Raw genomic sequence first — 12,942 nt, 5'->3', positions numbered from 1 at the left:
CTCCACTAGGCTTTGAATGCCAATATATGCAATGAAAGTCAAGATCATTCACACATGCATATATTATGGGGGAGCTTGCTCTATATATTCAACTTATTTGTTACTTAAATTCCTTATATAAACCCTCTCAAAGAGATTGTCATCAATTACCAAAATGGGGGAGATTGAAAGTGCATGGAGCCCCCATGTGTGGTTTTGGTAATTAATGACAATCACTATGGACTAATGTTTGCATTGAGTTATATTTGTAGGAGTTGTCCATAGGCAATTCTTGAACCATATGTTGGCTTCAAGGTTGCAATAAGAAAAAATTGATGAAGGATATCAAGTGTCAAGTATGTCTTGAAGATGAAGATGAAGTGAGCCCTCAAGTTACTTCAAGACATCAACATGATGAAGAATGAAGAAATGAAGTGCAAGTTCAAGATGAGCCAACTCGAAGAGTTCATAAGCTTGAAGCTTGCCATGGAGAAATGATGTGCAAGTTCAAGATGAGCCATCTCGAAGAGATCCTTTGCTTGAGTCTTGCCATCCATATGGTGATCATGGATATGTGAAGATGCGCCGAAGAAGAAGCTCTCCCATGGTGGATTATGGGGGAGCAATCCATATGGTGGTCATGGTTATGCGAAGATGCGCCGAAGAAGAAGCTCTCCCATGGTGGTTTATGGGGGAGCAATCTACAAGACTTCGTCAAGCAAGCACAAGCAAGAAAGGAGTTCCATCTTGTTGAGGTCAAGATCGTCGTCATCAAGCTCAAGTGGAATGCGCAAGTATAAGGTTTGCTCTTGATAGGATTTCTTTCTCACCGGTCTCATAGTGTAGTTGAAGACCGGTTTTTAGTTTAGTTGTCGTACTATCAAGAGGGCTCTCGAGTGAGTAACTCGATCGTATCGTTCGGAGAGAGCTCAAACCTTTGCATCCTTGCATCATCTTTCTTGGTTGTTATTTGGACCTTATCCATGTGATGTTTTAGAGCTTGTGCTTATTCTCATGACAAGCTCTAGTTCATCGAAAGCGGATTTTGCATAGATCACTTGTTGCGTTTTCGAGTTTGGTTCATCATCTTTCTTGGTTATTATTTGGATCTTATCCATGTGATTATTTAGAGCTTGTGCTTATTCTCATGACAAGCTCTAGTTCATCAAGAATGGTTTTTGCACGGGCAACTTGTTGCATTTTCAAGATTGGAGGTTTTACCGGTATGTTTTTCTTAGATAGGTCAAACCTTTCATCATTTGTTTCTATCCTCCCTTGTTGGACTATGATGGTTTCCTGCATGATCTTGTAGAGCTTGTTCCTAGCTTTAAAACAAGCCCAAGATCATCAAAATCGGAGTCCGGATGCTAAAGTTATGCCCGTTTCAGTTTGATGTTTCTGCCAGTTTTCAGGGGGGCGGATATTCCGGCCCAAGTTTGGGGCGGATAATCCGGCCCCCCGGAAAAATCCGGTTTTTGGACAAATCCGGGCAAATATCCGGCCAAATGTCCGGCCCCCATCCTGAGAGCAGTTTTCTCATGTCCTTAGCCGTTTTCGGGGCCCGGATATTTTGCAAATATCCGGCCCGGAAAATCCGGCCTGAGCTGACCCAAACGGTCATATTTCGATGGGAGGGGGTATTTAAGCCCCCTTCTTCCTCCTTGGGTAGCTACCTCTTCCCCTTTGTGCTCTCCACCATTGTTGACCTTGAGAGCTTCCCTTTTCCTCTACTCCTCCTATGCTTCTTGAATCTTTTTGAGGGAAAAGGAAGAGGAGATCTAGATCTACATTCCTACCAATCAAATCCCTCTCTTTGTGAGGGGAATCCACTAGATCTAGATCTTGGAGAAATTTGGTGTTCCTCCTCTTATTTGTTCTTCCTCTCTTATTCCCCCAATAGCTTTTGTAGCTTTGTTGGAATTTGAGAGAGAAGGACTTGAGCATCTTTGTGGTGTTCTTGCCATTGCATTTGGTGCATCGGTTTGAGTTATCCACGGTGATTCGTGGTGGTGAAAGCAAGAAGGTTGTTACTCTTGGGTTCTTGGAACCCTAGACGGATTCTAGGCCTTTGTGGCGGTTTGTTGGGAGCCTCCAATTAAGTTGTGGATGTGTGCCCCAATCTTTGTGTAAGGCCCGGTTTCCGCCTCGAAGGAAATCCCTTAGTGGAACCGTGACCTAGGCCTTTGTGGCGAGGGTCACCGGAGATTTAGGTGAGGCGCCTTCGTGGCGTTCGGTGTGTGGTGTGAGTACCGCATCTTGGGGTGAGGCCTTTGTGGCGTTGGTGTGCATCGAGCAACCACACCTCAAGGTGAGCCTCTTGTGGCGTTCGGGAGCACTAAGCAACCGCACCTCTCCACCGGAGATTAGCACTCGCAAGAGTGTGAACTCCGGGATAAATCATCATCTCCCGCGTGCCTCGGTTATCTCTATACCCGAGCTCTTTACTTATGCACTTTACCTTGTGATAGCCATCGTGCTTGAAGTTATATATATCTTGCTATCACATACTTGCTTGTATTGCTTAGCATAAGTTGTTGGTGCACATAGGTGAACGATTGCTTAGAATAAGTTGTTGGTGCACATAGGTGAACAATAGTATATATGCTTTGGGCTTGACAAAGTAAACGCTAGTTTTATTCCGCATTTGTTAAGCCCATCTCGTAAAAGTTTTAAATCGCCTATTCACCCCCCCTCTAGGCGACATCCGTGTCCTTTCATTGGTGCACTAGCCAAATTATCCTAAAAGACTGATCTGATGAAGGAGGGCTAGGAAATTATATTCAACATCTCCCCTCACGTCTAGGCCGGTGGGCCTTTTTTTAGATATCGCACGGGCCTTAGACGTTTATCCCTGGATTTGTTTTTTAGGGAGGCCGCAAATATTTATTTTAAATACTGCGTTGGCTAGGATTTGAACCCAGAACCTTGTGGTCTGATACCATGACGAATTGCACGCTCTAGCCGGTTCAACCAAAAGACCGATCTGATGAAGGAGGGCTAGGCAATTATATTCAACACCTCCCATGTATTTGAACCCATGACCTTATGGTCTGATACCATGTGGAATTGCATGCTCTAGCCAGTTCAACCAAAAGACCGATCTGATGGAAGAGGGCTGGGCAATTATATTCAACACCTCCCCTCACGTCTACGCCGGTGGACCTTTTTTTAGATCTCGCACGGGGCTTAGACGTGTATCCTTGGATTTGTTTTTTTAGGGAGCCGCACATATTTATTTAAATACTGCGTTGGCAAGGATTTGAACCCAGTACCTTGTGGTTTGATACCATGTGAAATTACATGCTTTAGCCAGTTCATCCAAAAGTCCGAATTGAGAGAGAGGGTCGGTCATTACGCTCTAACAATACCTCGTCTATTTGGTGCATTTATTTAATTTGAACCCGCTAAAATTTACAGTTTTAGGGGATCTGTTAGAGAATCTCTAATACACCGATTTGCGATAATAGCATAAGTCAAATCGAGTGAATACTTGATTGGCAATACATCTAGGGTCAGTTTGGTTGCTCGCACCTTTTTGTCCTGCATCTAGGCAGACCTTCCACCTAGATCCATGATTTACTTGGCTAATTCCAAATTCATGTTGTGCATCTAGTTTGGTTGCCAACAATTCATTTTCAACTCATTTGTGCACTTTTTTTTGTCATCAACAAAGTTGGATTTTGGGTGTGCGGATGGAAATTCAACATGTTTGGTTGCATGCGCTATAGTGTTGTGGTAAACAAACATGCATCATATAGAACTACGCGCATACTATAAGGTGTAGGATAACGTTGCATAGAAAACAAAAATTTTCCTACCGCGAACACGCAATCCAAGCCAAGATGCAATCTAGAAGACGGTAGCAACGAGGGGGTATCGAGTCTCACCCTTGAAGAGATTCCAAAGCCTACAAGATGAGGCTCTTGTTGCTGCGGTAGACGTTCACTTGCCGCTTGCAAAGCGCGTAGAAGATCTTGATCACGATCGGTTCCGGCGCCACGAACGGGCAGCACCTCCGTACTCGGTCACACGTTCGGTTGTTGATGAAGACGACGTCCACCTCCCGTTCCAGCGGGCAGCGGAAGTAGTAGCTCCTCTTGAATCCGACGAGCACGACGGCGTGGTGTCGGTGGTGGTGGAGAACTCCGGCGGAGCTTCGCTAAAGCTACGCGGAAGATATGGAGGAGAGGGGCGGCTAGGGTTGGGGAGGGGGTGGCCGGCCACTTCAAGGGGGCGGCCAGCTTGTGGTCTTGGGGGTGGCCGGCCCCCTCCCTTGGCCCCTCATTATATAGGTGGATCCCCAAGAGTTGGTGTCCAAGTCTTCGAATAAGACCCGAACCAAAAACCTTCCAAAGGGAGGGGAAACCTAGCCAAGCTAGGACTCCCACCAAAGGTGGGAGTTCCACCTCCCATATGGGGGGTGGCCGGCCCCTAAGGGGAGTCCACTTGGGACTCCTCCCCCACTAGGGTTGGCCGGCCATGGAGGTGGAGTCCCATGTGGACTCCACCTTCCTTGATGGTTTCTTCCGGACTTTTCTAGAACCTTCTAGAACCTTCCATAGAACCTTCCGCGACATTTTATTCACATAAAATGACATCCTATATATGAATCTTATTCTCCGGACCATTCCGGAACTCCTCGTGATGTCCGGGATCTCATCCGGGACTCCGAACAAATATTCCAACTCCATTCCATATTCAAGTACTACCATTTCAACATCCAACTTTAAGTGTGTCACCCTACGGTTCGTGAACTATGCGGACATGGTTGAGTACTCACTCCGACCAATAACCAATAGCGGGATCCGGAGATCCATAATGGCTCCCACATATTCAACGATGACTTTAGTGATCGAATGAACCATTCACATACGATACCAATTCCTTTTGTCACGCGATATTTTACTTGTCCGAGGTTTGATCTTCGGTATCACTCCATACCTTGTTCAACCTCGTTTCCCGACAAGTACTCTTTACTCGTACCGTGGTATGTGGTCTCTTATGAACTCATTCATATGCTTGCAAGACATTAGACGACATTCCACCGAGAGGGCCCAGAGTATATCTATCCGTCATCGGGATGGACAAATCCCACTCGTTGATCCATATGCCTCAACTCATACTTTCCGGATACTTAATCCCACCTTTATAGCCACCCATTTACGCAGAGTGGTGTTTGGTGTAATCAAAGTACCTTTCCGGTATAAGTGATTTACATGATCTCATGGTCATAAGGACTAGGTAACTATGTATTGAAAGCTTATAGCAAATAACTTAATGACGAGATCTTATGCTACGCTTAATTGGGTGTGTCCATTACATCATTCATATAATGACATAACCTTGTTATTAATAACATCCAATGTTCATGATTATGAAACTAATCATCCATTAATCAACAAGCTAGTTTAAGAGGCATACTAGGGACTTCTTATTGTCTACATATCACACATGTACTAATGTTTCGGTTAATACAATTATAGCATGACATATAAACATTTATCATAAACATAGAGATATAAATAATAACCACTTTATTATTGCCTCTAGGGCATATCTCCTTCGAGTCTCCCACTTGCACTAGAGTCAATAATCTAGATTACATTGTAATATACCTAACACCCATGGCATTCGGTGTTGGTCATGCTTTGCCCTAGGGAGAGCTTTAGTCAACGGATCTGCTACATTTAGATCGATGTGTACTTTGCAAATCTTTACTTCTCCATCTTCGATGTACTCGCGAATCGAGTGGTAACGCAGCTTGATATGCTTCAGCCTCTTGTGTGACCTTGGCTCTTGTGCATTGGCGATGGCACCCATGTTATCACGAGTAAATGATTAATGGGTCCAATGCACTAGGAACCACACCGAGCTCTACAATGAACCTCTTCATCCATACCGCTTCGATGAAGCCTCCGAAGCCGCTATGTACTCCGATTCCGTTGAAGACTTCGCCACCGTGCACCGCTTCGAGCTTGCCCAGCCTATCGCAGCACCATTCAATATAAACACGTACCCAGATTGTGACTTAGAGTCATCAGGATCAGTGTTCCAACTTGCATCGGTGTAACCATTTACAACGAGCTCTTGGTCACCTCCATAACAAAGAAACATATCCTTAATTCTTTTCAAGTACTTCAGGATATTCTTGACCGCTGTCCAGTGCTACATTCCTGGATCACTTTGATATCTGCTAGTCAAACTAACAGCATGCGCTATATCCGGTCTTGTACATAGCATGGCATACATAATAGAGCCTACTGCCGAAGCATAGGGGATCTGATTCATCCTTTCTCTTTCTTCTGCCGTAGCCGGTCCTTGAGTCTTACTCAAGACCTTGCCTGGTAACATAGGTAAGAACCCTTTCTTACTTTCGTCCATTCTAAACTTCTTTAGAATCTTGTCCAGATATGTACTATGTGATAGCCCTATTAGGCGTCTTGATCTATCTCTATAAATCTTGATGCCTAATATATATGATGCTTCACCAAGGTCTTTCATTGAAAAACTATTATTCAAATAACCTTTAACACTGCTTAATAGTTTTATATCATTCCCGATCAATAATATGTCATCTACATATAATATCAGGAATGCTACAGAGCTCCCACTCACTTTCTTGTAAATACAGGCCTCTCCATGACACTCGTATAAACCCGAAGTCTTTGATCACCTTATCAAAGCGTCGGTTCCAACTTCTTGATGCTTGCTTCGAGTCCATAGATTGAACGCTGAAGTTTGCATACTTTGTCGGCATTTTTAGGATCGACAAAACCTTTGGGTTGTACCATATACAACTCTTCCTCAATGTCTCCATTAAGGAACGCCGTTTTGACATCCATCCGCCAAATCTCATAATCGAAAAATGCAGCTATTGCTAACAAAATCCTCACAGATTTTAGCTTCGCTACAGGTGAGAAAGTCTCATCAGTAGTCAACTCCTTGAATTTGTCGGAAACCCTTTGCGACAAGTCGAGCTTTATAGACAGTAATATTACCATCAGCATCTGTTTTTCTCTTGAAGATCCATTTATTCTCGACAGCCTTTCGGCTATCGGGTAAGTCTACCAAAGTCCATACTTTGTTATCATACATGGATCCCATTTCGGATTTCATGGCTTCTTGCCATTTGTTGGAATCTGGGCTCATCATCGCTTCTTCATACGTCGCAGGGTCCTCATCATTGTTATCCACAATCATGACATTTAGACAAGGATCAAACCAATCGAGAGTGGTACGTTCCCTTGTCGATCTGCGAGGTTCGATAGTTTCCTCGTTCGAAGTTTTATGATCATTATCATTAGCTTCCTCTGTTGCCGGTGTAGGCGGTACAGGTACAACTTCCTGTATCGCGCTACTCTGATCAACGAGTATAGATTCATCAATCTCATCGAGTTCTACTTTTCTTCCAGTCACTTCTTTAGTGAGAAATTCTTTCTCAAGAAAGGTTCCGTTCTTAGCAACAAATATTTTGCCTTCGGATTTGTGATAGAAAGTATACCCTATAGTTTCCTTAGGGTATCCTATGAAGATGCATTTCTCCGCTTTGGGTTCTAGCTTGTCCGGTTGTAACTTCTTTACATAGACTTCGCAACCCCAAACTTTCAGGAACGACTGACTTAGGTTTCTTATTAAACCATAATTCATACGGTGTCGTTTCTATGGATTTTGATGGTGCTCTATTTAAAGTGAATGCGGCTGTCTCTAATGCATAACTCCAAAATGATAACGGCAAATCAGTAAGAGACATCATAGAACGAACCATATCTAAGAGAGTTCGATTACGACGTTCGGACACACCGTTTCGTTGTGGTGTTCCCGGCGGTGTCAATTGTGAAAGTATTCCGCATTTCTTTAAATGCATGCCAAACTCATAACTCGAGATATTCACCTCCACGATCAGATCGTAGAAATTTAATCTTCTTGTTACGTTGATTTTCTACTTCACTTTGGAATTCCTTAAACTTCTCGAAAGTTTCGGATTTATGTTTCATGAAATAGATATACCCATATCTACTCGGATCATCCTGTGAAGGTTAGAACATAACGATAACCACCGCGCGATGCTACGCTCATTGGTCCGCACACATCGGTATGTATGATTTCCAATAAGTCGGTAGCTCGCTCCATCATACCGAGAAAATGGAGTCTTAGTCATTTTTCCTATTAGACATGCTTCGCATCTATCAAGTGACTCAAAGTCAAGTGATTCAAGTAATCCATGAGTATGGAGTTTCTTCATGCGTTTCACTCCAATATGACCAAGACGACAGTGCCACATATAAGTAGAATTATCATTCAATTTAATTCGCTTAGCATCAATGTTATGTATATGCGTATCACTACTATCGAGATCTAACAGAAATAAGCCATTCTTTTGTGGTGCTCGACCATAAAAGATATTATTCATAAAAATAGAACAACCATTATTCTCGGACTTGAATGAATAACCGTCTTGCATTAAACAAGATCCAGATATAATGTTCATGCTCAACGCGGGTACAAAATAACAATTATTTAGGCTTAAAACTAATCCCGAAGGTAGATGTAGAGGAAGTGTGCCGACAGCGATCACATCGACTTTGGATCCATTTCCAACGCGCATCGTCACTTCATCTTTCGAGTAGTCTTCGTTTATTCTTTAGTTCCTGTTTTGAGTTACGGATATGAGCAACCGAACCGGTATCAAATACCCAGGTACTAGAACGAGAACCAGTGAGATAAACATCTATAACATGTATATCGGATATACCTTCTTTCTTCTTCTTGACAAGGCCGTTCTTCGGATCAGCCGGATACTTGGAGCAATTACGCTTCCGGTGTCCCTTCTCCTTGCGGTAATAGCACTCGAGCATCGGGCTTAGGGCCGTTCTTAGGTTTCATAGGAGGCGTGGCAGCTTTCTTGCCACCCTTCTTGAATTTTCCCTTAGACTTGCCCTGTTTCTTGAGACTGGTGGGCTTGTTGACCATCAACACTTGGTGCTCTTTCTTGATCTCAATCTCGGCAGCTTTTAGCATGCCAAAGAGTTCAGGTAACTCCTTGTTCATGTTCTGCATATTGTAGTTTATCACAAAGTTCTTGTAACTTGGTGGCAGTGATTGAAGGACACGATTAATCCCCAGTCTGTTAGGAATCACTATTCCCAAGTCACTGAGTTTCTTCGCATGCCCGGTCATGGCGAGCATGTGCTCACTAACGGAGCTATCTTCTTCCATCATGCAGCTGAAAAATTGTTTCGATGCTTCATAGCATTCCACGGCCGCATGAGTCTCAAAAATAGTCTTCAACTCTTTCATCAACTCATGAGGATCGTGGTGCTCAAAACGTTTTTGAAGATCGGATTCCGGACTGCATAAGATGGCACACTGAACTTGAGAGTACCGAGTTTTCCGAGTCGCGTAAACAGCTTTTACTTCATCGGTTTCGGTTTCTGCAGGAGGGTCACCTAGCGGTGCATCAAGCACATATTGCAGATTTCCGCCAGAGAGGAAGATCCTCACATGACGGAACCGGTCGGTGAAGTTGCTACCGTTGCTCTTAAGCTTTTCTTTCTCTAGGAACCTGGTTAAAATTGATTGGGGACGCCATCTCTACAACATATATTTGCAATAGTTTAGACTAAGTTTATGACAAATTGAGTTCAAATTTTAATTCTACATAATTAAAAATCTAGGTGAACTCCCACTCAAAACAATATCCCTCGCATTGTCTTAGTGATCACACGAACCAAATCCACCACACCATAGTCCGATCATCACGAGACAAGGTGTGATTTCAATGGCGAACACTCAAAGTGTTCATCATATCAACCATATGATTCATGCTCTACCTTTCGGTATCACGTGTTCCGAGACCTTGTCTGTACATGCTAGGCTCGTCAAGGCCACCTTAGTATCCGCATGTGCAAAACTGTCTTGCACCCGTTGTATGCACTTGTTGATTCTATCACACCCGATCATCACGAGATGCTTTGAAACGACAAGTCTTGGCAACGGTGCTACTAAGGATGAACACTTTATTATCTTGAGATTTTAGTGAGGGATCATCTTATAATGCTACCGTCGCGATCTAAGCAAAATAAGATGCATAAAAGGATTAACATCACATGCAGTTCATATGTGATATGATATGGCCCTTTTGTCTTTGCGCCTTTGATCTTCATCTCCAAAGCACGGACATGATCTCCATCATCTTCGGGCATGATCTCCATCATCGTCGGCGAAGCACCAAGGTCAATGGCGCCGTCTTCATGATTGTCCTCCATATAGCAACTATTACAACTACTTTGAAATACTACTCAACATGAAATTTAAAAACAACCATAAGGCTCCTGCCGGTTGCCACAATACAATAATGATCATCTCATACATATTCATCATCATATTATGGCCATATCACATCACCAAACCTTGCAAAAACAAGTTAGACGCTCTCTAATTTGGTTTGCATATTTTACGTGGTTTAGGGTTTTCGATATAGATCTAATCTACCTACGAACATGAACCACAACGTTGATACTAATGTTGTCAATAGAAGAGTAAATTGAATCTTTACTATAGTAGGAGAGACAGACACCTGCAAAGCCTCTTATGCAATACAAGTTGCATGTCGAACGAGGAACAAGTCTCATGAACGCGGTCATGTAAAGTTAGTCCGAGCCGCTTCATCCCACTATGCCATAAAGATGCAAAGTACTCAACTAAAGATAACAAGAGCATCAACGCCCACAAACCATTGTGTTCTACTCGTGCAACCATCTATGCATAGACACGGCTCGATACCACTCGTAGGATAACGTTGCATAGAAAACAAAAATTTTCCTACCGCGAACACGCAATCCAAGCCAAGATGCAATCTAGAAGACGGTAGCAACGAGGGGGTATCGAGTCTCACCCTTGAAGAGATTCCAAAGCCTACAAGATGAGGCTCTTGTTGCTGCGGTAGACGTTCACTTGCCGCTTGCAAAGCGTGTAGAAGATCTTGATCACGATCGGTTCCGGCGCCACGAACGGGCAGCACCTCCGTGCTCGGTCACACGTTCGGTTGTTGATGAAGACGACGTCCACCTCCCGTTCCAGCGGGCAGCGGAAGTAGTAGCTCCTCTTGAATCCGACAGACACGACGGCGTGGTGTCGGTGGTGGTGGAGAACTCCGGCGGAGCTTCGCTAAAGCTACGCGGAAGATATGGAGGAGAGGGGCGGCTAGGGTTTGGGAGGGGTGGCCGGCCACTTCAAGGGGGCGGCCAGCTTGTGGTCTTGGGGGTGGCCGGCCCCTCCCTTGGCCCCTCATTATATAGGTGGATCCCCAAGAGTTGGTGTCCAAGTCTTCGAATAAGACCCGAACCAAAAACCTTCCAAAGGGAGGGGAAACCTAGCCAAGCTAGGACTCCCACCAAAGGTGGGAGTTCCACCTCCCATATGGGGGGGTGGCCGGCCCCCTAAGGGGGAGTCCACTTGGGACTCCTCCCCCACTAGGGTTGGCCGGCCATGGAGGTGGAGTCCCATGTGGACTCCACCTTCCTTGATGGTTTCTTCCGGACTTTTCTAGAACCTTCTAGAACCTTCCATAGAACCTTCCGCGACATTTTATTCACATAAAATGACATCCTATATATGAATCTTATTCTCCGGACCATTCGGAACTCCTCGTGATGTCCGGGATCTCATCCGGGACTCCGAACAAATATTCCAACTCCATTCCATATTCAAGTACTACCATTTCAACATCCAACTTTAAGTGTGTCACCCTACGGTTCGTGAACTATGCGGACATGGTTGAGTACTCACTCCGACCAATAACCAATAGCGGGATCCGGAGATCCATAATGGCTCCCACATATTCAACGATGACTTTAGTGATCGAATGAACCATTCACATACGATACCAATTCCTTTTGTCACGCGATATTTTACTTGTCCGAGGTTTGATCTTCGGTATCACTCCATACCTTGTTCAACCTCGTTTCCTGACAAGTACTCTTTACTCGTACCGTGGTATGTGGTCTCTTATGAACTCATTCATATGCTTGCAAGACATTAGACGACATTCCACCGAGAGGGCCCGAGTATATCTATCCGTCATCGGGATGGACAAATCCCACTCGTTGATCCATATGCCTCAACTCATACTTTCCGGATACTTAATCCCACCTTTATAGCCACCCATTTATGCGGTGGTGTTTGGTGTAATCAAAGTACCTTTCCGGTATAAGTGATTTACATGATCTCATGGTCATAAGGACTAGGTAACTATGTATTGAAAGCTTATAGCAAATAACTTAATGACGAGATCTTATGCTACGCTTAATTGGGTGTGTCCATTACATCATTCATATAATGACATAACCTTGTTATTAATAACATCCAATGTTCATGATTATGAAACTAATCATCCATTAATCAACAAGCTATTTTAAGAGGCATACTAGGGACTTCTTATTGTCTACATATCACACATGTACTAATGTTTCGGTTAATACAATTATAGCATGACATATAAATATTTATCATAAACATAGAGATATAAATAATAACCACTTTATTATTGCCTCTAGGGCATATCTCCTTCATAAGGAACTAACATGCATCATATGAAACTAATAGGTAGCATCTAAAACTAATATGTACTAGTAAATTAACGATGTTTAGCCCTACTATGTGTCAGAAAAAACGATGTTTAGCCCTACTATGTGTCAGAAAAAACGATGTTTAGCCCTACCTACTATCAAATTGCATTTGTCAAGATACTACCTAGCTACTATTAATAGGAGTTCACTAGGGTATTACCGAGGTACTAGAAACTTTCAGTTATACACACAAATACGGCTAGTTCATAGGACATGGCGACACTGAATTCTCCTCTTAAAAGCATGATCGTTTCTCTAGTGGCCAATATAGTGTTAGCGCACTCCTACAATTTTTCGCTCCCGCCATCAACAAGCTTCCTATGGCACGCACGCTGTG

This window comes from Lolium rigidum, chromosome 3 (genome assembly GCF_022539505.1).
Source record: "Lolium rigidum isolate FL_2022 chromosome 3, APGP_CSIRO_Lrig_0.1, whole genome shotgun sequence".
Taxonomy (NCBI): Eukaryota; Viridiplantae; Streptophyta; class Magnoliopsida; order Poales; family Poaceae; genus Lolium; species Lolium rigidum.
The sequence above is the reverse complement of the archived record's forward strand: the minus strand, read 5'-3'. Positions refer to the sequence as shown.